Below are 26,768 nucleotides of genomic sequence, written 5' to 3' on the forward strand. Positions count from 1 at the left end.
ATTTGGCTGATATCATTAAAAAAGCTCAAATCTCATTACTTCACATTTTGTTAGTCTTCCCTCTTTTTCTTGTTATTGTTACATCTTTTGTGTCATGCTTGGTATTCACAATAGTAACCATATGTATCATGGACTTTTAGAAATATTAGCCTGGCCTAAAATAAAGCAGAATTAATTGCTCAGAATATAATGCAAATCTTCCTTACATGTGAGTGATTTTGAGAATGCACTCACCTTCTCTAGGTCTGTACGTCTCAGTTAATAGGACCAGTGGAGCAGAGATTCTAAATATGCCTTCAAGCATTAATTCTCTCTGGTTTATGCTCTCAATTACTGATAATTATCAAGGCGATTGTTGTCTCTAGTAGCACAGACAAACAAGAGTTAAATGAGTGTATTTTTGCACACAAGATTGGTGTACATGTATTATGCACACGGGTGATCTCTAAAAGCATATCGCTTTAACATTTAATTAATTTTGTATTATGATTTATTTCATTCTATAGGGCAAAATAAATAGAAATCCCAGACTTGGAATTTTGAATCCTGGGTGTCACTCTAGCATTCCTATTTAATTTTACTGCATGACTGTAGGCAAGTAACTTAACTTCAATGAGCTTCAATGTTGTTATCTGTGAAATAATGGCAGATGTACTAATCGAGGGATATATCTGTCTAAGGAAAGAGGAGAAATTTTATACTACATTTCTCCAAGAGTCCTTCTAGTTCTACCATTCAGTGAAATCTGATCGAACTCTCTAAATACGCATATATTTATATATGAAATATCTAGATTATTTGGGCATAAAGGCAAAGGGTAGGGGTACAAAAAAAGGCAGAGAAGATGGTAACAACAGGAGAAGTTCCAGGGAGTTCCCTCCTTGGTTGATGAAGATGAATATTTGTTGAGAACACAGGGAGAGCATGATGGAGGCAGAAAGAAGCCAGTGTTAATGCGAATCTTCTCTTCTTAGGACTTCTGCTTCACCCTCCCTATAGTCTGAATCTGGTTCGGTTTAGAAGCAAAGAGCCCCTGGACAGCCATAGTTGGCGTTCCTCATTGAAACACAGTTACAGTCCCAGAAAGCCATATTCTTATAAGGCCTAGCAATAACTTTACAAACTCTGAATTTAAATGTTACAAACTCTTAATTTAAACCAAATAAATTCATTTACATTAATAGTGATTTTAGCCAAATGACTTATTGACTTTTTGAATAAAAGAAAAACATAGAAGGGAAAGCCTAGTAAAGACTTAACATCTACATACACCCCGAGTTATAGTTTCGCAGTACTGAAAGATACTTTTTAATAGAAAACCATTAAACTACATTGAAAAGGTAGAAGGAGTTGTTACCCAAAAATGACCCTATTTCTTAATGAACATCACATAAAAGCAGCAAATAAAAGTTGTCTTGGTTTCTGGCTTCAGATACAAGCACACACAGATAAGCTGAGGGTTCTTGGGCATGAGGTCGACACTAACATAAATTAGCTTGCTTAGAAAGTTGCCACAGTCTCACACTTGGTGACCCATACACACCTACCCAAACCATCAAGAAGTAGGGGCAGAAGTACTGGGCATACTAAGAGAATTTTTATCCAGGCCCATAAGGATAAATACACTAAATTACCCAGGAGTGCTCTTCACCACTGGAATAAGTCACCTTTCCAGTATAAAAGATACATGTTGTTGGGAAGTGTCCTTTATGCAGAAGGGTGTGGCAGCATATTCTACTTCTCCACTATTTTTTCCTCCTCCCCAGCCATAATCTCACTCCTTATGGCAAACAGGCACATTCTGATTTGGTGCAAAGAGCAAGGGAAGTCAGCATCCTGTATTTCAGGACCCAACTGCCATAGATTACCTATTTACTATGTGAACAGCCTGAAAATTATTTAGATAATAACAGAGCACAGTTAACTACACAGAGGTATTTTAATCAACCACGAGTCGGCATGTGTGGTCGAAAGACAAACTATTTGCTTAATGACCTTGAGGAGGTTACTTCCTTCTTCAGGGTCTCAAAGGGATTGAACTAGATCAGGGGTGCTGAACATTAAAATCCCCTGGGAACCTCTGAAAACTACTGATGCCCAAGCCCTGCCACCACACCCCCAGTAAATCAGAATCTGTGGTGGTGGGTTCTGGGCACTGGTGTGTTTTGAAAGCTCCCTAGGGATTCTGATGTGCAGCCAAGGCTGAGAGGCACAGGTTTCTTCTCAACGCAAGCAGTGGAGGGCATCAATGACAGGAGAGAACCGACCTTGGATTAAACTTTAAACTCTAGTATAAAAGAGAAGGATATTTGAAAGTGGACATGTATCTGTTGGGCCTACTCATGGGGAGCATGCCCCACAATCTTGCCACTGGGCAGATGGCAAGTTGAAAACCCCGAAACTGGGGTGCCTGGGTGGCTAGGTCAGTTAAGCATCTGCCTCTTGATTTCGGCTCCGGTCATGATCTCAGGGTTGTGAGATCAAGTCTGGGGTCGGGCTCTGCGCTCAGCATTGGAGTCTGCTGGAGATTCTCAACCTCTGCCTCTCCACCCCCACCCAGCCCCGCTCTCAATCTCTCTCTCTTTAATAATAAATAAATAAATCTTTGAAAACCTAAAGTCTAAAATTTCAAAAGATCACTTAACATGTTTAGGGAAAACCAAGATTGCTGCTTCCCATGGTTAATACTCAGATCCTAAAGTTTTGTTTTGTTTTGTTTAGTTTTTCATGAGTGAAGTTGCTTGAGAAATAATACACCACCCAGCAAAATAGCACCCCAAAAGTGCTATTGCCTCATTCTGGCAAGGAAAACTGTATTTTCCCTTAGGCCTTGCTTCATAGGCTGAAGTTGCCATGGGAAGCAAAGCTTTATGGGGATGCCAGAACAAACAGGCTCCGAAACCACCCTAGCACAACTTAGAGAGCTGCCTATAAATCAAAGAAAGCCCTAGGGTCAAAGCCACTTAGACACACACACACACACACTCACACACACACATACTCCCAGAAAAATATGACAAAGGAGAAGGTGTGTCAGGGATATCCAACTAAAATTACTGCACGTAAGTAATAATAACCGAAATTTATGTGTCCCTTTCATCCGCCGTTCTCAAAAGACGCAGAAGGTGCTAATATCGCTTGTCTTTTGAAAGTTTTCCAACGTTCTGAGGGATCGGAGAAGAGGGATTCTGCATATAAAGTCCGGCGGGTAGACATGGCTGTGGGGGGCCATCTCTTCTTTGCTTCTGGTGTCAGGCGCAGTTACAATGAAACCAAGTCATTTCTCTGCCTCCCATTGGCAACACCAGGTCTCCACCATTCCAGAGTATCATCTTCCACCCACTCTATTTTTCTCCAGGGGACTTCCTACCAGTAATCACTCTGTTGGGATGAAATTTAAAGCAATCTCTCCTCTAACACCACACTCATGCGCCAGTGTGAGCTTTAGGCAGGCTGACAACTGCAAGCTGGCCCCCTCTTTTCTCCATTCGTCCCATTTACTCGGTTTCCTTTTTTAGCATGAATGCCCATGATCCCACTCAAGAGTGAACTCTTTTGACTCTGGGGAAGACTACCTTATTGTCCTTAGAAACCTGGCAATACCCAGATAGCCTTGATATTTAAAAAAAAAAAATTCTATATCTACCCCATATTTCTGACCATGTGTGTTTAAGACCACATGATTCTGCTCTACCATCTATAGAAATGCGGATAGCCGGTCCGGATCCCCAGCTAGAAGGGGCTCAGTAGATATCAGTTCCCTTGACTTCTTTCCCTCAGGCAGTTCTTTTTTTTTTTTATTTTAATAATGCTAAATTGAAAGGTAAGATTATGTTTGGAATCCTTACAAGAAAAGTTTTAGAAAAGAGTCCCACTTTTCCATTTAATGAGGGATTATTTTGTTGTTTAAAAGACAAGGACATTTGCAGGAAGGAGATCTCCCCACATTGTAAAGCCTGCCTGGATGGTTTTGCACTCACACATTTGCTCCGCCTGTCCCCAGCTTCTGCAGCAGTGACCCCCACCTAAAATTTACGGATTCAGTCCTGCTCAGAGCTCTGGGATTGGGCCAGACTCTAGCCATGTGGTTGATTTAACCCAGTTCAATACCCTGGAGTATTTTACCTCAAAGGACAGTCATTGCAAGCCTAACCCTGACTTCAGGTCCTTGTGTTAATAACTTGCTTTCTGTCTCATCCCTGACACCCAGTCAGCACCAGAACCCGAGTTCCTGTCACCGGCCTCATGCCTGATCTACATTCTTTGTAAATCTCTTAGCATACCAACCTCCCTAGGATTGCATTCTTTTGCCATCTCCCAAATTCAATACCTTCTAATTGATGTGAAGACCATATAGAGCTAGTAATCATGGAGGAAGTGGACGGATGGGAAGCAGACTTGGAAAAATTCCTGAGTCCCACTGCAGACTCTTGTATGTGCCTTCATTCTGTTCTCATTGTGCCTGGCTCTTGATTGGATATTAGTCGACATGGAGCTTAACCAGAATATAAACTCTTAGGACTAGGGTGCTTTTTTTTTTTTTTTTTAACTCTTTATTCCCTCCTTCTATCATCCATGTTTAGACTTGTGTCTCCTTTCCCTCCTTATTCTACCTCAATTTCTCCCCCTCAGGAACAGAGGGAGCTATGCTGTCAAGAAAGATACCCCGCACTACTTGTCTAAATGAGTTCTAATTTCTCTCTTCATTGGCACAGAGAATTTGGGCAAGTTCCTTTACCTCTCTGAGCTTCCCATTTACTCATGGCATTTTTTACATGGATCAAATGAGTTGTGAAAGCTGTATGTACTATAAATATGTTGGCTATTTTCTCCTTTTTCCCTAATGTTATGAGAACAGAGTGGTAACACATACAAAATCTTCTTAAATATTTCCTCAGAAAAATTGTAGAGCAACTTGGTGAGCGGTTTTCTTTCCTGCCCAGTACTGCTTGGGTTTATTTTGGTCACAGTCTCTAAACCACAGTTCGATGATCACTCATATAGTGCAAAGGTTTGGTACCTGTATTTCTTTCTTTGCTGTGCATTTTTCTCAGGTCTTTGACCCCGGCACTTTAGCTAAAACAAAACTTCAAAGAGGTCCTAAGCTAGTGGGAGAACTTCAAAGTCTTCCTACAGGGTCAATTAGCACCTATAAAATTTATCTCTGTTGTCACTAATGACTATTAAACCAAAGTGGGGGCTAATGAGGACTGATAACCACCACCTCCTGAGATTGTTGTTTTCAGTGGAGAATAACCCTTAACTCTCTACATTGACTCTCCAATGTGTGATTGGTTTAAGATTCATTAACTATTTTTAGGTTTGGGGTTCCTTTCATGATTCTTTCAAACAAGGAGCTTTCCCCTCTACCTGTGTACCTGGTAACAAGCATAGCTTAGGTGCCTGCCTGGCCCTTAAAATAAGTTATCAAGACTTTGTGATGAAATGAGAACTCACCTCCCAGATGGATGTGAGGTCCAAAAATCAAGTGGGTGCATCAACACCAGGCACGCTGTCTAGGTCATAAGGCAAGACTGAGATCAAATCTTACCTCTGCCATTTTGTAGTCTCTTGATCTTGGGCAAGTTCATTGGCCCATCTGTGCCTTTGTAAGATGGAGCTAACGAAAATCCCAGGAGCTGTAGTGAGTTAAAAGGATGAATACAAAATACTCAGGGATCACTAGCATTTGGTGACCCTATGAATGGTTTTTTTTTTATTAACAAAGGCAAATGGATATTTAAAGCCAATGGTAAAAATGTTCTTAAAGTTTGAATTGCTATTATAGTTAAGGGATCTTTTCTTATATGAATATCTCTCTCAAATTATCATGTAATTATAGGTACATATTTCTATATACCATAGATGAAATGATTCAATATGCAAATATTTGCTTTGGGTCTTATTTATATCTTCTAATTATAAAATTAGCACATTCTAAATCTGTTTGGGGAGAACCAAAAAATATAAAGGAGCAGGAAAAAGAAAAAAAACAACTCCACCTAGATACAATTACCCAGACATCTGCTATTTTGTCACTTTCTCTTTTAAACAATTTTTACCATCAGGAAACCTACCGAAATAAAAATAAAAACAAGTGTTTTGGATATATATGAAATTTCTGATAAACGTAAGAAAATTACTAGTTATTTTGATCATAAATATTTGGCTCTTTTTATTATCATTTCCACTTTCTTTTGATTCTTCAACCTCTTCAGAGCAGGATTCTCTCCACTGACTGTATATTAGAATCAGCTGGGGAGATTCAGCAACAGACTGAATTGAAGGTCAGCCTTCACCTTTGACCTATTAGGAGAGTAGTTGACAGAGGATTGGGCATTTGCAGTTTTAAAATTTCTCCAGGTGAATCTAATTTACAACTAAGTTCCAGAAGCCCTGCTTCAGAGGGACTGAATCCTTCGCAACAGGAACCCATCTTTCCTATCTGAAAACAGTGGTGCCAAATCTTCCTTCCAAAGGTGCTGTGCAACCAAACCAATCTCTCCTTAGGGTCAAAACTCCTGGAAAAGCCATCAGAACCATAATCCTCGGCTCCTTTGCTGGGCACCTCTATACTTTCTTCTTTATTGCTCTTCTTTGGAAGGTTACAGATTATCACCTATCATCATATATCACGACTTTAAAAAAATAAGTCAGTTTTCAAATTTTTTCCTTCACAGCATTTTCCTGTCAAGTTCTCCACCCTCAAACTCTTACTCTTCAACGTTAATACTCCCCTCTCCTGATTTACTAGGCAGACTGGTATCATGAAGGAAAACAAAAAAAAATAAAAGTGTTCTAGAAGAAGCCGGTGGTGAGTTTGGGTCTCAGCCCTATCAGCCACCACATGATGGAAGGACTGGATAAATAACACACTGAAAGCCTGAGGGACACTAGATAGCACATCCTAGGAGGGACTGTTTTGTTCCCTCTCCCTCTTCCCTCTTCTGCTTCTCTTTCTGATCCTTTCCTAGAGAAGATGGATACTTTTATTCACCAGAGTGCTATGAGAATGTTTCCTAGAGAGAAATTCCTACTTCCCAGGGGGAGGCAGACTGCACTCCCTGCTCACTCTTTTGTGAGGATGAACCACATCACAGAAAGAAGGAGGACATGGAAAATAAGAGAGTGACAGAGTGATGGACTATGGTAATTCCTCTATGTCCTCTTCAAGAGAATGTAGTCTAAGGGGAGAGGGTGGGGGGATGGGTTAGCCTGGTGATGGGTATTAAAGAAGGCATGTACTGAATGGAGCACCGGGTGTTATACGCAAACAATGAATCATGGAACACTACATCAAAAATTAATGACGTAACGTATGGTGATTAACATAACATAATAAAATAAAAAAAATTTTAAAAAACGAATGTTGTCTAAAACTGCATTGTTTTCTAAGATCTCTTGACAGTTGGATTTTTGGTTTGGTTGGTTAGTTGGTTTGGGATTTGGGAAAATGTATGGGTTGGGTGGGCAGAAGCTGTCCTTAGGGCAGCCAAACTCTATTCCTCTTTCCCAAAACAGACTTATTGCAAATGTAGCAATCAAAAGAGCTTCCTGAGGGTTTCCTATATGCTGTTCTAGATTGGTAAACCTCAAAATGGCACTCTAAGGGAGGATGTGTTTTCTAACAAAAGAAAACTACTCGTGTTTCCTAATGTATGTGCCCTCATTTTCTACCCCAAATACTTGCTTATGCTTCTTTTGGAAAGACTTCCTCTTCATCATCTCCTCAACACTAAATTCCAAAAAAACTTCAAGTCTCAATGGGAATACATTCCTTTTCTAAATGCTCATAATACTGACCTATGTAGTTCTCTTCTTATCTAATCTCTTTTTTTACTTTCTTTTTTTTTTTTGAAAGATTTTATTTATTTATTTTGACAGAGAGAGAGAGACAGTGAGAGAGGGAACACAAGCAGGGACAGTAGGAAAGGGAGAAGCAGGCTTCCCGCTGAGCAGGGAGCCCGATGTGGGGCTCGATCCCAGGACCCTGGGATCATGACCTGAGCCGAAGGCAGATGCTTGACAACTGAGACACCCAGGCACCCCTTTTTTTACTTTCATTTGCGTTCCAACGTCTAATAATGTTTTATAAGTTCTGTTGGACTATATGATAATCGTCATGATGTGATTTTATAGCAATGCTTACCACAGTGCCAGGCACATAGCAGGTACTCAACAAATATTTTTAACTGGGTATTTTATTTATTTGTACATACACCTACAAATCAACCAGCTAAACTGGTACTATTATCATAATACATTAAAATACAAAACATCTTTCTACAAATACTAGAATGAACAAATGAGTAGTTGTAGTAAAACAGCACAGGGGCAGAGGAAATCAATGAAGCACATTATAGTTTAACACTTTACCATAACAACTGAGGTTATTAACAAGTAAAGCCTCACAATCTCAGAAAATACAAATAATCCTTTATCACACGTCTTTGTATTTCTACTTCCTATTCTTGAGGTTAGATTCTAAAACCTAAAGATATTCAAGTTAGTATTATATCTAGTTATCTCTAGCCAGAAACCTCTTTTATCACGTTGTCCGTAGCAGCCAGTGCTACTGAAACGTCTTTGATTAGACTCCAATCTTACCCTCTCAATGGACACAATAAGCATAATGGGAAACAGAATATCAAGGCAGAGATATGGGATCCTAAAAGACAAATCCTAGAAGTCAAACAGCCACTGCCCAAAGTGAGATTGAATAATGTACTCATCGTCACACATCGGCGGGCTATAGGTTCACAGAGTAATTTGGGAATAAATCCATTATTTGCAGGATACTAAAATACTTAGTAGATTACTTTATTATACTATGGCTGTCCCCAGCAGTTTCTAAGATGGACTCCAAGTCCCCCACAGAATTTTGCTGGAACAGTACCTGGCCCTGCAGGGATTCCTCTCCAGGGTTGTGGAGCTGATTGTCTCAGGTCTGGTCATTCCAGGCTTGGGGACAGCACGTCTGACTGTTCCAGGAATGGTTGTTCCAAGACTGGCTGCTCCAGGTCTGGTTGCTTCATTTTGGAAGGTTTCCAGAAATGTTCATCAGGTATCCTGGTGAAAGGAATAGAAGCCTGGGTATTCTGTAGTTGTTGAGCTGTTCTGAGTCACAGTCTTGCTATTCTTTGGCCAGTTATTTTTTTCTGCCACCTCTTACATTTCATTCTCTGGTTCTAGAACCAGGTCTTAACCTGCTTATAGCTAAGGTTCAGAATGTTGGAAAGTTCTTGCATCTTCTGGAGACTGGGGTATTTCTGTCTCTGTAATCTATCATTGAGGACATATTGCTGGGTCTGAGAGAACACATTTTTGTTCGTTTCTTTGTTTTGTTTTTAAGATTTTATTCATTTATTTGAGAGAGAGGGAAAGAGAAAAAGCACAAGTGGGGAGGGAGGCGCAGAGGGAGAGGGAGAAGCAGACTCCCTGCTCAGCAGGGAGCCTAACACAGGGCTCAATCCCAGGACCCCAGGATCATGACCTGAGCCAAAGGCAGATGCTTAACTGACTAAGCCACCAGGGTCCCTGAGAGAACATAGTTCTGATCTTGTGTTTCTTGTCCTGGGCCACATCTTCCTTCTTCACCATGCTCTCCTCTACAAAAGTTGGGTAGTAGTTTTACTCTGAGATTGGTGGAAAAATCAGGGCTGCCCTGAATAAGCAGATCCATGGAGGAAGGAAGAAGAGAGATAGTCCCTGAGCGGGGTGTTTCAACGAGATGACATTTGCAAGGATGCATAATTTTCTTCAGGGCCACAAATCTCAGGCATTGGAGAAGAATCCCTAGAATTGGATATTATGGGGCTAGGTGGGCATTGGGGCTGGAGCCGGGCCCCACATTCACGTTGCCTTTCGAATTCTCAGTTAATCCTATCTCTCAATAAGTATTTTTTGAATTCATGATATTCCCAATAGCCCATAGTTGTCATCTTTTTCTCCTTCTCTTTAATGAGGTTTATAAGAGTATGAGTGAAGTCTAGCTGTAGACATTAGCATTTCTCCTGGTAATAATGCTTACTATTGCTATTATTCCAATTCTTATTATACGATATTGAACAATTTTTACATAACATTTCTTGAACGTTATGAAAACAAAGCATTCCTCTTAACTTTGGTTAAGCCATGTTGAAAAAAAATTAAAATAACTTGATTAGGGGATCATGAGCAGAAAGCTCTTGATAATCCCTAAAATAGTTGTCTGTTATACTGTTGTATAGATGAAGAATAAATATGCAAAAACACAGCAACTTGGGTGGAAAATGAAGTTCCAACTTCTGTCTCTTTTGGTATTTAATATTGCTCAGACATATGACTAGAAACTAGAAATTTCATTGTTGATAATCATATTTAATAATGGCTCTTAATACTGACAGAATTCTTTACACTGATTAATCACCTTTCACTCATGGATTAATACCTTGGATAAGACTGGAGGACTTAACAGGTCTAGTTCCCTGAGTTTATCCAGAAGTGTCATGCTAATATTGCAATAAGAAACTAGTATGAGTAGGCTTGATGGGATAACCACTCATGAGTTTTTTGTTGTTTTTTTTTATAATGAAGCTGAAAAAATTAAACCATTGAAGAAATGCTGAACAGAAAGAAAAGCAAGAAGAAAAAGTCACCACTATACTGTTACTCAGTGACTAATACCTCTAAAATGCGGATATATTTCCTTCTATTATTTTCTATACTTATACAGTCTATTAATACAATCTCCAGTCATAATTGTTTAAAACATCAGGATTATTGTAAACATCCAGTTTCATATTCTGCTTTTGCACTTTGATAGCATGTATTTTTCCATATCAGTATGTATTATTGGAAAACCTAAGTTTTAATGGCTGTACTGTATTAGAATGTTTGGATAGATTACAAAATTATTTTTTTCAATTTCTCCACTGTTGGTCATTTCAGTTGTTCCAGGATATTTTTAAGTTTCTGTCACAAATGATGTCTCAGTGAATATCTATGTGCCCAGATTTGTGTGCACTTGTCTGATTACTTTCTTAAGTTCTACTTCTAGATGTGAAATTACCAACCACTATTTCCTTTTCAGCTTGGTAAACCTACAAAACTAAAGGAAAGATAGTGTGAGCAGGGATCTTTAGCATTGTGATTCTTTACCGGGATTGAGGTTCAGAGCATGACATAATGTAAAGAGTTGTGACCCAGAACCCTACGGAACTGGCTTCTAACCCTAGATTGACCTCCAGTCCACAGGAGGAGCAGGAGTTCTTGCTTGGCTTCATTCAGGTGAAGTGTGGGACTCTTCTGAGTTCCTCACTTTGGACCAATTTGAGCAGGGAATTTCTGAACTTGAGTGTGTATCAGAATTATCTGGCAGGGCTTGTTAAACAGAAATTTCTGGGCTTTACCCCAAGAGTGCCACATTCAGAGGTCTAACTGGAGTCTAAGTATTTGCATTTCTAACAATCCCCAGATGTTGCTGATGCTCCCGGCCTGAGGACCTCACATTTGAAAACAACTGAACTCGAGCACCTGCCTAGAAAAGGGAGCAGGATGGTGAGGATGCGAGGGAAATGCCTTCACATATTTGAAATAAAACACAAGATGTAAGAATCAAAGCAAAACATTCATCTGGAAAAGTACAGAGAAAAGGATCACCAGATTCTCTCCCCTTTAGCCCAACCATGCTTTTGGGGACTCCTGATGATTTCTTTGCCCATAATGCTTCATCTCAGAGATGAGGTGTAATATTCTAGGCCCGATGTGATTCCATACCCCAGAAAATAGCTGAGATAAGATAGAATTGTTCAAAATTGGGGCACCTGGATGGCTTAGTTGGTTAAGCATCTGACTTTTGGTTTCCGCTCAGGTCATGACCTCAGGGTCGTGAGAACAAGCCCCATGTTGGGCTCCATGCCTCCGCGCAGAATCTGTTTGAGATGCCCCGTCCCTCCATATGGCTAGAACAGGGGACATGTCCCCATTCACCTAGCATATGCTGTCTCCTGGTCACTGTGTGACGAAAGCTATTTAGGGGCAGCCTACTTGGTTTAGCTTGAGGGACATACCTGTTTCTCTAGCAACTAGTGGGATTTGGTAGTTGATAAAGAGCTGACCCAGCCTAAGTTACGAAACACCTAGGCCCTTCTCACTACATCTAGTTAGGCAAAGCCCAATAACACTTTAGTCACAGCATGATTCCAGCATATGTGTAACGAGAATTGTACACCTACAGTAATTAGGCTGCAGGACAGGGCAATGGCTGTTGTCTTGTCACTAAGTGAGTATGAAGCTGTGCACAGACTAATGAAAAGGGGATGTTCAGTCAGTTTCTATACATGCAGGGGGTTACAATTAGGGTCTTTTGGGTATGACCAAAAAGGATGAATCTAGGGCTGATACATAAACATTATAAGGAAAATATTGGAGAAATAACACTTAATAGGCACTTACCATATTCTGTGATTGTGGCATGTAGTTTCTCAGAGATGGAGTTGTCTAAAAATAAAGTTAGTTATGTTAAAAGATAATGGGTTACATGTTACTGGAGGCATTCAAACCAGATTCATGTTCAAGTACCACTTCTGCCAATCAGCCTTCAGTTTACTCCCATTCCCTGGATCCTAGGTTTTGAATGATCCTGAATCACTTATTTTATATTTTCTAACTTGTCTTTCTGCTTCTACTCTAGCCCTTATAATCCATTGCAGTTAGAGCAATCATTTAAAAATGTGACTATAGGAGCACCTGGTTGGCTCCATCAGTAGAGCATGCAACTCTTGATCTCAGGTTCGTGAGTTCAAGCTCCACATTGGGCATGGGGCCTACTTAAAAAAAATTAAAAATGTGAAAAATACCATATCTCTACTTAAAACACTTCAATAACATTCAAATATACTTGGAATAAAAATTAAACGCAAGATGCTCTGCATGGCCTGGCTGATGCCCACCTCTCCACTGAGAGAATCTTAAACTCTCTTCCATGTTCACCATACTCCTGACCTTAGGCCTTCTTTCTGTTTTTTTGACCAGGCCACACTCATGCCTCCCTCAGCCCCTTTGCATGCGCCATGTCTTCTCAGTGATGTTCTCCCCCAGAACAAGCCAGTTCCATTTTATCATTCCATTCTCCAGCAAAATGTTTTCTCTTCAGAGAAATTCATCCCAACCATCCTCTCTAAAATCTAAATGCCTCTACTTACAACCACCAGTTTTAAACCTATTTTTCCCACTGTATTCTGTCCACTGCCCCTATTACCTCTTTAAATTACTTTATTTATTGGGTTACTTATTACTACCTTTTTCTTTTCTGCCACTGGAATGTGTGATCCATGACAGGAGAAGCCTTGCCTATTTTATTCACAACAGCATCCCTAGCACCTAAAGTACTGTCTGGATGGAAAAAGGGGCAGGGAAGAAGGAAGGGAGGGTGGGAAGACGGGAAGAAGATACAAAAAGGAGTTAAAAGATTTCTTTCAGCATTTCAGTAGCTAGGACATGTTTTACCAACTACTGTACATTTGAGTTTTTTAAAGGTTTTGTGTGGATTTTAAAGACCAATAAATTTATATGTAATCAAATTCAGATCCCTTCTCTTCTAACCAAATTGTTTTCTTCAATCACTCTGTTATAGAGATGGAGAAAGTTGTAAGTTGGTGAGGTTGACTTGACCAAGGTCATGTGGCAGAGCTGAGACAGGTTCTTTCCACTGCATCACCCTGGAATTTCTTAAACACTCCAACCAGACTTACACCTTTTCTCTAAAGAAAGCAAGAGAGACTTCAGAGTCCTTATTTTTAAACCTGCATTAAATGGAAACCTTTGGAAGAGCAGGTGGTGGTAATGTTATGAATCTGGCTCAGCAAGGGAACACTGAGGTCATGATATTTTTCACATTTAGTAACTTCAAAAATATAGGGATGATGTAAACTTCCAAAGACTTGTTGCCAACCTAGTGATACTGGAAACTTTGGGCAGGAGTTTGTATCATTGGTCAGGGCAAAAACATGTGTAGCCAATGAGCTCTCTCCAGTCAAGAGAGATGCTCTGGTAATGCTTTCAGATGGCTGTCTTGGATTCACATCCTGCCTACAGTAACACTAGCAAGACTGCTTAAGTTTCCCATTAGATACAAGACAAAAATATCCTATGATGTGAAGAAGTTGTTAAGACCAAATAGTACCTACTTCATGGAGTTGAAAGATTTAATGAGTGAACACATTTAATAATGTGCTTCACACATACTCTGGCACTTAGTAAGTACTAGTTAAATGTCACTTTTTAAAATGAGAAAAATAAACAGATTGAAATGAGAGTAAATTTGAATGTTTGATTTTCTGAGGGTCACTCATAATTCAGCCTATTTTGAATTCTGTTTCAAGTAACTCATCCTCAGTGGAAGAACCACAAGATCATAGGTCAGAAGTTAAAGGGACACTCATAGTGATCACCTGGTTACAAATGAGGTAACTGAAACAAAATACCACCACCACCAACAGGGACAGAGACTCAATCCAGGGCAGTGAAAGACTGCAATTCAAACCCAGATCAATTTTTCCCCAATCCATTGTTTTCTTCTCTGCCCCAGAGAGCAATGTTTATTGCACTTTGCGTCTGGCCCAATTTTATTTATTTATTTTTTTAAGATTTATTTGTTTATTTTAGAGAGAGAGAGTGAGAACGTGTATGCATGTGCATAAGTTGGTGGAGGAGTAGAGGGAGAGGGAGACAAGCAAACTCCCCACTGAGCTGGTAGTCCAAGGATGTGGGGTTCTCCATCCCAGGACCCTGAGATCATGACCTGAGCTGAAATCCAGAGTCCAGTACTTAACCAACTGAGCCACCCAGGTGCCTCTGGCCCATTTTTAAAACTTCCTTCTACATTAAATACTCCTAGGTATAGATATATAGCTATAAGGTTAAGATATATAGCTCCACCTTTACACCAGAGGCCCCCAGGAGGTTTGTATTCATTCTACCTAACCTACTGGAAGATCTCATGACCACACTCTAAATATTTCATCACATAGGGGATCAAAAACAGCAGATCCTATCCAAAGACACTTCCAGACCTAAAATCCTGTGATTCTTATTACTTATGATGATTCTAAACCTGTTATTCTTGAATGGTTCCCAAATATACTGTTTAAGATGGAAAGGAAATAGGTAAAATGGTCATATCCAAATTGATCGTTTAAATTATTTTGCCTGACTTTACTCTAGCAATGTGCCCTTGTAGGTTTTTATATCTTATGATATAAATCAACTAATTTTTACTATTAATTTACATAGAAACTACAAGGTATTTTAGCTCCATTTGATTGACCTTCAGCTAGCATTTAAGCTTTAAAAGGAAAGTTAAACAATTCACTTCATTTCTGTGCAGATGGAGGTAGACAGAGTTAATGCTCACCCTGTAGCTATTGGTGATGTCTGCCTGCATTCTCGGCAATTTCTCAAATCAAGGATGTAAAAAGAGTGCAATAGGCAAAGAGTGAAAATCCTGGGTTTGAATCCTGGCTCTAGTGTTTTGCACACCCTCCGATTCTGAGATAGGTCACTTCCTGTTTCTGAGTTCAGTGTCTTCATCTGTAAAATGAGGGTGGAATCTACTAGATGATTCAACCCCCCTCTCCCAATAAGTCAAGGATCTGTTGATAAACACCAAAAGGTTTAGGAGATGGCACAATTAAATTCCTTCTACACTCCCACGTGCTGAGGAATGACTTAGCAGCAGAAAATAGCCATGTTCCTCTCAATGTGGGTTTAGCTTCTTCCAACTCCAAGCAGCTGGACAAGTAAGCAGATGTATTTGTGCTACTGCAGAAGAAAATACCAAGCAGCCTGTACTCCTCAGTGTTTCACTGAGAGCTAATTTAGTATTCACTCCCACACATACTAGTAGTCCCCAGACCCTGCCAATTTGGTATATGCTTGTGCATTACATTTCTTGTGGGGGTCCACTCCTTCCCTCTAGTACACAAATAATGAGAGTTCAAATCCTCAGTCTCTCCAAACTGAGTCACTACAATAGCTTTCCAGTCTATGCTTAGCTTCCCTCTTCCTCTGTCTATTCTCATCCCTGTCCCAAGTTGACCTCTCTAGAACAAAAATCTGACCACAGCCAAGACCTGCTTAAAAAGTCTATGGCTCCTATCAAAAGGAATGAGATCTTGCCATTTGCAACAACGTGGATGGAACTGGAGGGTGTTATGCTGAGTGAAATAAGTCAATCAGAGAAAGACATGTATCATATGACCTCACTGATATGAGGAATTCTTAATCTCAGGAAACAAAACGGAGGGTTGCCGGAGTAGTGGGGGGTGGGAGGGATGGGGTGGCTGGGTGATAGACATTGGGGAGGGTATGTGCTATGGTGAGCGCTGTGAATTGTGCAAGACTGTTGAATCACAGATCTGTACTTCTGAAACAAATAATGCAATATATGTTAAGAAAAAAAAAAGAAGAAGAAGATAGCAGGAAGGGAAGAATGAAGGGGGGGAAATCGGAGGGGGAGATGAACCATGAGAGACGATGGACTCTGAAAAACAAACTGAGGGTTCTAGAGGGGAGGGGGGTGGGAGGATGGGTTAGCCTGGTGATGGGTATTAAAGAGGGCACGTTCTGCGTGGAGCACTGGGTATTATGCACAAACAATGAATCACGGAACACTACATCAAAAACTAATGATGTAATGTATGGTGATTAACATAACAATAAAAAAATTTAAAGAAAAAAGAACTTAATTCATGGAAACCTAATGAGAACAACAACAACAAAAAAAGTCTATGGCTCCTGATTGCCCTCAGAGTAAAATCTAAACTACTTAGCTTTACTTTCACGTGGTTTGGTCCCAACCTATCTTTTCGATCTCAGTTCCCTCTCCGTTCTTACCCAGACACTCTATGTTCTACCCCAAGGAAATATTTTCCTCTTGAATAACATCAGACTATATTTACTGAACATGTTCAAGGTGCCAGGTGCTTTTACATACATTATTTCATTTAATCAAAGAATATACTTCAAGACAGGTATTAGTATCTCAGTTTTCAAGAGAGATTGACTAACTTGCCCAAGGTTCCTCAGTTTTCGGAGGGGTGAGCAGGGCTCAGACACAGGTCTGTCTCTGTGCTTTTTCTACTTGCCCATGCTCTCTTCCCAAGACACTCTGCACTTTAACGTCTTTGCACATGCTCTTTCCTCATTCTAGAATGTTCTTCCCATTTCCCCACTTATTGCTTAGACCCATCTAAAATGTCATATTCTCTGTGAATATTTTTTGTTTTCTTCTAATGGAATAAACATTCTCTGTGCTCCAGTACTTTGCTTATAGACACACATAGTATTATAAATTATAATAGAGATATTTTTGTGCATAGCTTAAACTCCTGTGAAAATGTAGGCTTCTGGAGGGCAAGGGCCATGTTAACTCCACACCTGGTATTTAGTACAATGCCTAGAAGATAGGAGATATTCATTAAATGTCCTTTGGAATGAATGTTCTATTTTATCTTTATTATTCTCACGTCTAAATTTAGATCTGAGAGACATGTAGCAAAATCAATCACCAAATACTTCCCAATACTAGAGGTTGGCACAGAAAGAAAGCTTACAAAAGAGCAGAGCTTATACTTCAAAAATAACTAATTTGTACTCAGAAACGTTGTACTATCAGTGATAAAACTGATTACTCCTAAAATAAACTACACCCATTTTGTTGTAAAAAGTGAAAAAAAAGAAACATCTCTACTGATACCATGGTTAAAAATAGCTATTTTATCTAAATTGCTCAAGCATTAGTTGTCTTCCACTCTTGGAGCAAAATAGACCCGCAGTCTTTCTGTGAGGATAGGTAGTGATGTTTTCTTGCAAGAACTCATCCAGGTAGAGGGTTGGGTGCATTCCATAGTAAGCACCACATTTTTAGTGTATTACAACAATAATAACAATTACAAAGACACAAGGATATGGCCCAGTCTAAGGCTTTTGTGGAAAGTATTCTTGCATTCACACAGCAAGACTTTCCAGATTTAGTCAGGCATGCCTATTTGCCCACCGAGGGAAGAAAACGTCTCAGCAATTTAACATGCCAAGTGGATATCATTTGTACGGAAACTGCCAGCTATTTTAGAGAAGGTAAATAAAGGCAAATCAATGCCAGCAAACTGTGTTTCACGACTTTGAGATGGCGTTAATGAAAGAGAAAGCTTTCTTTTGGTAGCATTTGTCACATACACAGAGGCCTACAGGCCTCTCACGTCCCCTCCACAATGTCGCTGCTCTCTAGGCCCTCCCACCTTTGTCCGAGCAAGGAGGGTACAACAGTGACCATGATGTTACTGCCTCTTCTCTCTCACTTTGGGGCCAAAAGAATATTCCAAAACATGGGTCATACCATGTCACAAGTTTTCATATGAATCTAAAATAATTTACTTAAACTCACTGCCTAGAATAATGAAATGAGGCTTTTAAGGCCTACCTCACTTCAAGCTGGAACACCCTCCCCTATCCCATGAAACTCCTACAATACTATATTCTTCAAGGCACAGCTCAATTATCACTTTCCCAAAGAAGCATCTTAGTTTCAATTCAGATGAAGGCTTTTTCTGAATAGCCCGATCTATTTTTGTTGTTGTTGTTGTTGTTTCTGAGCTTTGTATTGCATTCCCTGGTTATAAAAGCCCCAAGGTCAGAAACCACATCTTTTTTTTTTTTTAAGATTTTATTTATTTATTTGACAGAGAGACAGTGAGAGAGGAACACAAGCAGGGGCAGAGGCAGAGGGAGAAGCAGGCTTCCTGCTGAGCAGGGAGCCCAATGCGGGGCTCGATCCCAGAGTCCTGGGATCATGACCTGAGCTGAAGGCAGACGCTTAACGACTGAGCCACCCAGGCGCTCCTCAGAAACCACATCTTAATGACTGAACAAATGAATTTTTTGCCTTTAAACATAAGAAAGATATGACTCCATGACTGCCTTTTCCTCATAGAAAAATTCCTGATCTCAAAGTGTAATCTCAATAAAGAAGATTCAAGTCAGGTTGTGGGGAAATATCATGAAGCCACAAACATTAAGAGATAAGAAATCACATCATAACAATGGACCACTTTCATGGTTCCAAATGTGCTTTCAGAATCCTGCTGGTTCTTGGTGTCCTATCCGAAACTAACGTTATAAATTCAGTAAGCTAGGCTTGTAAAGATTTTTTTAAAGGTTATGAAGAAAAGATGAACTTCTTGGATTGTAAAATCATTAAGAGTGGTTGCTGGTAAGTGTTTTTCAGAATGGTACTTCTCTTCCTGTCTCTCAGAGTCTTTTGGAAGCACAGCATCCTCAGTGTTTCATGTTACAGTTGAAGAAACAGGTGCAGAGAGATTAGCTCACCCAAGTCCATGGGGCAGTAAGTGGTGGAGAAACAATATGAAAGCAGGAATTTGATGGAGTTTGACCCTGGACTCATGTTACGATGCCTTGTCTGAACTACTCTTTCCGCTGCCTCTCTCTTGAAACAAGACTATTCATCTGTTTTCTTTGTTCCTCATGGAAGTAATCTAAGAAAAAAGCTTAAGACCTTTCCCCAAACTTAAAGCCTGTTCAAGAGCCTATAACTCTGGAATGTATTCTTGGGACTTTAAGATGTATCTTTCATATATGTGAGATCTGACTTATCTAAGATGTATTTTAGTCTAAAATATTTTTAAGTTGAAATAGCAACATCCGAATTTTGTAAAATCTCATTATATTTATTTAATCTTCAAAATGAATTGCATATTTATGGATTATTTAAAAATCAAATCACTGATATGGAGTGAGGTAAGGGAAGCCAGGAATTAAGGCTGACTGAGAATGTTCCCCATGACAGTTGTCAATGGAGCTGGAACAAGGATCCACACAGTCCAGGACTGAAGCCCAAAAGTTGTTCATTTCAAAGAGCAAGTGTTACCAACTTTATTTATTTATTGTGTATTGTTTTTCTGTTTCCCAATCCATTGGTAATTGATTTTATCTTCCTTTAATCCTTTCTGCTACTTTTTTCAAGTTCATTTTATTGGTGTCTTTCTAACTTCTTATCTTTTATGCTTGGTGACTTTCTTTCTTGATTGGTAATGAGAACATTAAGAAATAGTCTACTTTGAGTATAGCTTTGTCTCCGAATCCTAAATAAATTATTATAGTTACTGTCAGGTATGAATAGGTGATGGTAGAGCTATATGATGTTATGCAACACTTAAAACACTTCTAAATGATTTTTATCACAAGCAAAAAAAGTTATAAAGCATATTATACAGTAACATACCAATTTTTAATGCTCTTTTATGCTTAAAATATACTTCAAGAGTATTCACTGGTGTTATCTCTAAATGGTGATATTATAGTTCCATTTTGTTTTCTTCCTTATGCCTCTATATATTCATTTTTAACATGATTGACAGTTATAATCACTTAAAATTTTTCTATTCAATTTTCTGTCATATTTCTAAGATGATTAAGGTAATAATGAACACAGGGGCACATGGGTAGCTCAGTTGGTTAAGTGTCACTCTTGGTCTTGGTTCAGGGCATGATCTTGGGGTCATGGGATCAAGCCCTGCATCAGGCTCCATGCTCAGCACAGAGTCTGCTTGAGATTCTGTCTCTTCTCCCTCTGCCTCTCCCCAATCCCCGTGTTCTAAATAAATAAGTAAATAAAGAAATAAAATCTTTCAATAACGTGAAGATAATAATGAACATATATGGAAAATGTTTACGACGTCAAATTTTTAAAAAATACTTGAGGGTGCCTGGGTGGCTCAGATAGTTAAGCGTCTGCCTTCGGCTCAGGTCATGATCCCAGGGTCCTGGGATCGAGTCCCGCATCGGGCTCCCTGGTCCTTGGGAGCCTGCTTCTCCCTCTGCTTCTCTCTCTCCCTCTCTCCCTCTCTCTCTCTCTCCCTCTGTCTCTCATGAATAAATAAATAAAATCTTAAAAAAATACTTGAATGTGTGTTATAATCTTAACCCTGGAAAATTTAATTACATAGATAACACATTAGAAGGAAATAGATACAAATATGAACTACTATGTTCTTAATTGCGAAGTCATCAATTCACTTTGTTTTCTTCTGTATTTTTGTAACTTTCTGCAATGAGATAAAATATATTGTATAAGAAGAAAACAAGTAGATGTTAGTCATTATAAAAGTTTACCCCAGAAAGCTTTGGAGTTTTTTTGCTCATTTGTTTTTTTGGTACATGCCCACCTGACCCCTAGGCTGTTCGAAGAGCATTCCAGCTGCTCTTCCAGCTTCTTTCCTTGTTTGTCTCTCATTCTCTTCTCCATACTGCTGATAGGATCTTGAGAATCCCTATTATTTTCTAATCACAGGGCTCCCCTGATGGGAACACTTCAAAGACTTTTGACCACCTCTGAAATTGAATTTGAAATTTTTGACATCAGCCACCAAGCTCTCCATTTCTAGACTCTGAGCATAGGTCTATGCTTATACTCACTTGTTCTCTCAACAAATTCTATATTCAGGTCAAAATGAACACCGAATTCAACTCTCTGCTTGCAAGGGCTTGAGTACTTGCGAAAATAATCCCATTTTTTATTTTATTTTATTTTATTTTTATTTTTTGAAGATTTTATTCATTTGAGAGAGAGCACAGGCAGGGAGAGTGGCAGGCAGAGGGAGAAGCAGGCTCCCCGCTGAGCAGGGAGCCCGATGCGGGGCTCCACCCCAGGACCCTGGGCTCATGATCTGAGCTGAGGGCAGACGCTTAACCGACTGAGCCACCCAAGCGCCCTCCCATTTTTTAATAACACCATTCCCCATTCATATCAAAATGTAATAAAAATTTCCTAGACCCTTCTTGATTGCCTCTGCTGGAATAAGCAACTTTCTTACATATTTTCTTGGCCCTTATATCATACTGCCTTCGATTATAGTCATTATTGTTAATGTATCTGTTATGTAACCAAATAAATTATCTTGAATTCAGTACCTGTATATTTCCTTATTAGTACTCTTTGAAGTTCTGCATCTTATCCAGCTGTATAGAGTCACTATCACCATTATATGGTGAAAGCTTGCATACAATAGATGTTTAGCAAGAGAAGATTGGAAGGAATTATTAAAGAACCATTTTCTTGTTTAAGTCATAATGTTCTGATACACCAAAAATCTGGGTTATTAATTTTGTTTTCTGGTTTTGTTTTTGAATCAGCAAACAGTTGCAAATTTGAACTTTCAAACACCAGAATTGTACAATACTCCTTTTCCTGCTAGAGGGCTATGAGGAATTGAGTCCATTCCATGAATCCAAAACTGATAGAAGACGTCTCTAAGTCAGGAGTATGGGTGACCACAGGGGTGAGAGTTGATTGTGTGTTTGGGGGAAGGATGCACCAGGAGGATGTCCAGTGAGACACCCTGAGCAAGTCAGCATTATAAGGACAGAGCTGAGCGATAGAGACTACAGAGCAATAAGTGGTAGAAGACTGGTAAGTCAAAAGTCCAATCCTCAGCAAATAAATATATGAGAGAAGTATTTTTGCCTATGGCTGCCTTTCATTCACATGTTCCCATGGCATGATGCATAGGGGAGTTGGTAGCACTTGTAGGACCGGTAACAATGTGGTTCCTTTGCACTTATTTTCCCCTTCCTTGCATATTAATAATCAGACACATGTAGCTCTCTCTAAAGTGAAATTGTTTTCAATACTTAATGAGCCTTTCCAGTAGAATTAAAGCTGGTCTGCTCCTGGGATTCAGAAATGTCTTGTAAAATCTTAAAATCTTGGTGTTGGGCACAAGAAATAAATCACAAGGGCATTTGGTTCAAAATATTAGACACCAGAATAGAAGGGGGTGGCTGAGAAGCATACTTCCTCAAGCATGGTCCTCCTCACCTGTCCCACAGGCAGTGTCTGACTCTGCAAACAGAAACGGAAGGAACAGATTTTTCTAAAACTCTTAAAGACACTGTGGAACTTCCTTAGAGCCCATCTCAAAGAAATGGTAAGAGAGAGATTCTCTGTACCTCTGCATAGAATTTAGTACAAGAAGATTGCAGACCCCTGGAGCCCCTTGAGACCTCAGCTTCCCCCCTTACATCACACTCCTCTCTCTGACCTCACTGGATCCCTCCTAGGGAGCAAGAATTATTAATCTAATTGACTAGAACCCAAGAGGGTCACTGTGAGAAACAAGAGTGTCTTAAAGTTAGATTCCATGACCCACTTTTTTTTTTTTTTTTTACTCTGGGTGTCCCTTTAGGAAGCTGACCATGGTCTGTGCTTTGTCCTAGCCTCTATGCAAAGGATGAGTGGATGCTGGGGCTGCTTCTCCTAAGCCTTAGGCCTACGTTGTGCTCTCCTTTGTGGGCTTTCCCAGACATTAATAATATCAGCACTTTCTTTCCTGCTTGGCTGCTGATCCTTTGGTGAACATGTTCTTTGGCTAGGAACTCCGGAGAAGAGGAAGGATGAATGGTAGCATTTGGGCAACGAACCAACCACACCCTAAGCCACACCCAGAATGCATCATCGTGCCTTTTTATAGGATTTTGGAATGATTAAATAAGAGAATGCATGTAAAATGCTAAACACAGTCCCTGGCATATAGTACCCACTCAATAAATGTTAATTATTGTTAATAATACACACAGATCCTAAATATTTGCCATCGGCTATTCATACCTGATCAGATAGCTCCCAAGTTTTGGGAAAAGTGCTTTAAGGCTGAACAACTGAACATCTGACTGATAGAAACTGGAACAAAATAGGTTGTCTCAGCTTACTGTGAATTTTCTTCCTATGGTTTGTTAAAGAATAAGAATTTCCTTTGAGGCATACCACTTTCTTTTCTAGGAGAGTTCACTCTGTGGAATGTTCTGGTTATGCACATAAGTACCTCTACTTTCGCCTTTGGGTAGCCAGTGCCAGTGAAAGGATACAAATGCAAATTCCTCAGACCTGCCTTGACAGATTCTGCCTAATGAATCATTAAAGTAGGGAGTGAGCTATATCTTCTCAGATTTTTCCTTTCTATATTAAAATATCCTTTTAGATTTTTTCTTGCAGGACTAAAGGCCAGAGTTGGGAGTAAGAGACTGATACTCAAGGAAAGGATCTGGTAGAAGTAACTCTGAAGAGTAGACCCATGTAGCATGTTGGGAGGCCAGAGGCTGAAGAGGCACACAGGCCGCCCCAGCCCTCTTGTGATGCAATTTAGTAGGTAGGCTGCAGGAAGCATTGCTGTCTAATAGCCAATATTTAGTTTTCCCCTTCTGGCTTGGCAATTCCCTTTTGCTATCTTCATGTTTTTGATAGATGTTTTTAAGCCTCATGCTCAATGCTTAGGGAGTGGCAGAAGAGGCACGTTCATGCTTAGGGGAATCAGTAAGAAGTAGGGATAAGCAGCCCACCAAAGAGGCTGTGAGACTGCAGAGAGTGAACCAAAGACCTGGTGATGGCTGCAGTCTGGATAATAGAAAATGGAAGCTTTTCTGAAGAATGTTCAGAGGTACTTCTAGAGGGGGAGACTCATCCAGCAACATAGATTGGGGCGTCCTTTATTATCTTCAGCTATAACTGAATAGGATGATTTGAAAGGATAGAGAGCTTGTGCAATACAGTAGAAACCCAGAACTGAGTAGCACAGACCATCCTTTGGAGAAGGATCCTGTCCCTGCATCTTACTCTTTCTGACTCTGAATGTGTCTTCTTCGGGCCAAGGTATATTACCTTTAGATACCTTTTGACTCTCAATACCATCGACTACATTATTTTATATTCAGTCAATCATCCAATCGAGCATTTGTGTTTGCCATGTTCAGGCACCAGAAAATACAAACATGAATAAGACATGGTCCCTGAACTCAAGGGTCTACGGGAGAGAGAGAGAATTGCATAAATGGGTGATTTACACGCATCGTAAATGTGCATGCAGGGTGCTGTCAGAGCATAAAGAGGAGAGGGGAGCAATCCCGGACTGAGGCTGTTGGTTATAGCTTCCTGAAGATGACGTTCAAACTGACTCTTGAAGCTACCTCAGATTGTCCATTTGAATCATGCACTCCCTTTCCTCAATTTCATGAAATATGGTAAGTACAGGAGAGAGCTCTTCTTGATCATAGACTTTCTGGAATCCAAATTAGAGAAGAACAGATTGCTAAGCAGTAGGAGCCATAGAAATACATCTGTGGAATTGAGAGCCAGCATAGTGATAGTCAATGGGCTGGTTTTCAGTTGACTTGAGTTCTAATCCTGATTGCCACTTACTTTACCATGTCACTTGGGGCAATTCGGGAGACACTGGGAACCTCATTTCCTTCACCAGTGAAAAGGAAGTAATACCCTTGCTTGGCTCCCCCAGAGGGCTGTCATGAGAAACAGATGAAGTACCGGGGATGAAATTGCCTCACAAGACACATGGGAGCTTCCTCATTGGTGAGGAATATATTCTGAAGAGTCTGGCTCTCCTTTAAAGGAACTAGGAGAGTGGCTGGTGTGGGGAGGGACCCTTGCAGAGCAGCAGGCAGTGTTTTACTGGAATGAGAGTTCCCATCAATCACCTAAACCAGTGGGAGATTGCAGTCCCAGGATGGGGATAAGAGAGAAAGGGAATTTCCTCCAAGCTGCTCCACAGACCTATATGCCATCAGCCAGCGTGATATGGAAAACAGGGACAGCAGTGGGTGAAAGACAAGAAGGAAGGACAGTGTCAGCAAAAGTCAGGGTGTCGCACATCAGTCACCATGACAGCTGCTGGGGCTCAGAGGGCTGCAGAGCCTGATGAGGACGGCCACTGGATTGGATTCGGACACATTCCTGAGGCTTTGCATCACACACCCAGGATGGTGGTCTTTGCTCATCTCGGCTCATCCTCCTACTCAGCCTCTCCAAAAGTGTGCTTTCCAGGCTGCCGTATCTGCTTTCCTCCCAGAAAGGATTACTCATCTGCACTCTCGCAGCCTTGCCGTCAACACCAGGGAGAGAGCTTCTGCCTCCCCGCTGGGCCAGAGGCCCTCTGGACCACGGGTTATGAAACACAGGAGCTCTACACGCAGATTCCCTGGAAAGTGGACAGGGCTTGTCCAGCATGTGCCTCACATCCCAGTGTACCTAACACTCCACACCTCCTTTGTACATATTTGGAGAAGCAGAAAAGCATGCTACAAAGGGGGCTGGATTGTGAGCCACTTACTTCATATCACCTGAAGGGAAGAGATAGTAACTTAGAACTACTAGTTGCTGGGTGGTGTGCTAGGATTGCTCCCAGATTTTTACAGTTTACCTCAGAGCTATTTTTAAGATGGATATTTTTAATACTGCACTTCAGATCAATGAACTGAGGCAGAGAGAGGGTAAGTAACTTGCCCAGGGTCACCCAGTCAATAAGTGTTGAAACTAGAAATCCAACCTAAATCAGGGCCACGACGAAGTCCAGGCCCTTGGCCTCGCCCTCATCTAAAAGAGGAGATCACTGATGGGGTCTGGGGTCCCTTCTATGTCCAAAATGCCATGACCCTTTTTAGCTATGTGCTCTGGGAGTAAATTACTTCATTTTTTTTTAACTGTAAGGACTATTTGTATCCTACTATCCAGTATATTTCCTCTTTCTGGAATACTTAAAAAATATTAGCTGAATTGAATTGACCTGAATTTTCAAAGCCTCATTTCCTTCATGTCTAAAATGATAATTGTCCTTGTATCACTAGTCCCAACAGGTTGTTGTGAGGCTCAGATGAAATCCTGTGTTTAGAAGCACGTTTTAAAAATATATAATTGTGATACTGTATGG

General features: G+C 40.2%; 1 pseudogene; it reads right to left on the reverse strand.

The window, feature by feature from the left end:
* Nucleotides 1-8,508: 8,508 nt before the first annotated feature.
* Nucleotides 8,509-26,068, reverse strand: LOC114207087 (homeobox protein NANOG-like; annotated as a pseudogene).
* Nucleotides 26,069-26,768: the final 700 nt, after the last annotated feature.

The sequence above is a fragment of the Eumetopias jubatus genome, unplaced genomic scaffold, assembly GCF_037043125.1.
Source record: "Eumetopias jubatus isolate StellerSeaLion01/CBP00866 unplaced genomic scaffold, mEumJub1_p1.0 scaffold_1, whole genome shotgun sequence".
NCBI lineage: Eukaryota > Metazoa > Chordata > Mammalia > Carnivora > Otariidae > Eumetopias > Eumetopias jubatus.